Source organism: Octopus sinensis, linkage group LG3, assembly GCF_006345805.1.
Source record: "Octopus sinensis linkage group LG3, ASM634580v1, whole genome shotgun sequence".
Lineage (NCBI taxonomy): Eukaryota > Metazoa > Mollusca > Cephalopoda > Octopoda > Octopodidae > Octopus > Octopus sinensis.
The window spans coordinates 107,753,380-107,755,977 of record NC_042999.1 but is presented as its reverse complement, the minus strand read 5'-3'; the positions used below and the strand labels follow the sequence as shown (position 1 = coordinate 107,755,977).

Genomic DNA, 2,598 nt, shown 5'->3' with positions numbered 1-2,598 from the left:
AGCACTGAAATATTTATATTGAGTAGAAATCCCAGAAATTCCTTATAATATTGATTATTGAGCCATGTTGATTGAAATTCTTCAATGAGAAAAGAATTCTTCTACATGGATAAAGGGTTGTGAATTGACAGCTATTAATGCCCTTACAATATTTATTTCAATCTTTTGTGTTCTGTGTTCAAATCCTACTGAGGTTACTTTGCTTTTTATACTTTCCTTTCAGAGTTGATAAAATTAGTACTAATCCAGAGTAACTGATTTGCAGAACTCTTAGAGACTCAGAGATGATACCATGCTATATCTGAATCCAATTGTATTAGTCTCTTGAATATATTGGGTTGTCCGGAAAGTTCAGGCCGATTTTTAAAGGAAAGAAAAAGGTCAATAAATACTTGCCATTACATTTTTAATCAACCAAATATGAACTATTTTGTTGCACAATGCGTCTCCATCTTTCCTTTAACTTGAAAATACCCTCTTCCCAGAATTGAGGTGGTTTCATAGCAAAGAATTCATTAAGGTATCTTTTTACATCATCCAAGGGATTGAAATTTTTACCATCAAGACTATTCAGCAGAGACCTGAATAAGTGGAAATCTGAAGGAGCAATATCTAGTGAATATGGAGGGTGGGGTAACACATCCCAGCCGAGCTGCAGCAATTTTTGTCTGGTTCCCAAAGTATCAAGTGCCGAAAATGAACTTTCTTATCTTCCATTTTAAAGGGTTACAAAATTAACACAGGTTATAGGAACATAAACCTTCTTCCACGAAAAGATAGCTTAAACTGTGCTCTAAAAGGAGGTGTAGTCAAATCCTATTTTATGGACTCAACTATGTTCTAAAATAAGTCGAAAGGTAAGCTACTATAAATTGGCACGAACTTTCCGGACAACCCAATACATCAGTATTGTGAAGAAAGAAGAGTTGGAGGCATACGAAAGTGCCAGTTTTCCTCAAAAAATCTTGCTCAGATCTGTATATACATGTGCAAGTGCATGATCAGTCTTTACTAACTAAAGTCTTATGTATTTGAACAAGCATAAAGAATAATATGTTGCCATTTAGTGGCTGGACTATCATAATTGAGAAAATCAATGGCCGATGTCATTCCAGCTGTGACTGTTGCATCTCTTCAAACAGCCTATGTAGGACTGCATTATTCAATGTCCATTTTTAATACAGTAGGGTATGGTTTGAGGAAGATTTAGCTGCTATTTTTTATAGGCTGAGTAATCCCATAAAAATTCCTTTGCTGGTTTCAGAGTATTCTATGGTATAGTTCATATCCTGTCTCAAACTCTCCTTCAAAACTTCCATGCTTCCTGAGATTCGCCAACACTACACCTGATTTTCTCCCCTCCATATATACGCAAGCATGTATCTGACTCATACACTGTTCGCTTTCCAGGCATTTGTACATTACTGCATATACTTTATACGCACTTTTTGACAAGTTGTGGTGCACCTGAGCACTGTATACAATAATTTCATTATTATTATTATTATTATTATTATTATTATTATAAATACTTTACTGTCTTTAAATACATTTTAGGACAAAATTACCATGTTTAAATACATTTAAATAAGCCGCCAAGTGAGCTATTATGTTGTCACATCATTTGCCTTAGACTTGCTAGAAATAGCAACCAAGTTTGATTTTGATTTTCATTTTTCCAGTTTCAGCTAATAAGCTGTGGCCATGCTGGGGCACCGCCATTTAAAAGAAGAATGCTTACAGCACCTAGGATTCCCAAGCGGTCACCCATCTAAGTACTAACTAGGCTCGATGTTGCTTAACTTCGGTGATTGGACGAGAACCGGTGTTTTCAACGTGCACAAATCACACCTAACCATCTTTAAAAAAGGATGTTAAATTATGTGGTCTTGGATTTCTAGCACATAAAAAAGGCAGGATGGTAGCAGTTGGAATATTTTTAATCAAGGCTGATATGAAGCTAAACAACAATATATATAGAATTTGTTAGAAATAGCAGCCAATTGCTATTCAAATTACATTCAGCTATTTTAAAATAGAAAGGATACATTGGACAATGGAATCACCAAATAAGAAGTAACAGGGTGAGCACAGCTGGAATGCCTTTGATCCTAGATCTATTTGATCAGGCTTCCTTACAACAAGAATGAGCAATAACAACAATGGTAACTAAATGGCAACTTTTATAGAAACAATCAAGCAATTTGAAACAACACATATCAATGCATTGGACATCCTGTAAGCATAGCATGTGTGTGGGTTGCTCTGTATCATAAAGTTTGTGTGAACACATATAACTAGGGCTACTTAGCAACAGCATATAGCAGAGAGCATTAACGAATTGGGAAATATGCACGTTGTCATATATTTTAATCTACTAAAAATATGTGTTCCTATTTTTATTTTCTGTTTAATCACCGTTTTATAATCATTTTATGAAACTACAATCTATTTTCTATTCCATTCATTTCCATGTTTGTTCTAGGAAAGAAATAAAATTAAAAAAAAAAAAACACTTCCAGCACATACCAATATTTTTAACAACTGCTTCCTCTTCTATTTTTATAATCAATTTATCTAATGTGAATATTTCTATAA

At 34.1% G+C, this 2,598-nt stretch overlaps 1 pseudogene; it reads right to left on the bottom strand.

Moving 5' to 3' along the window:
• Positions 1-1,734: 1,734 nt before the first annotated feature.
• Positions 1,735-1,856, bottom strand: LOC115210108 (annotated as a pseudogene).
• Positions 1,857-2,598: the final 742 nt, after the last annotated feature.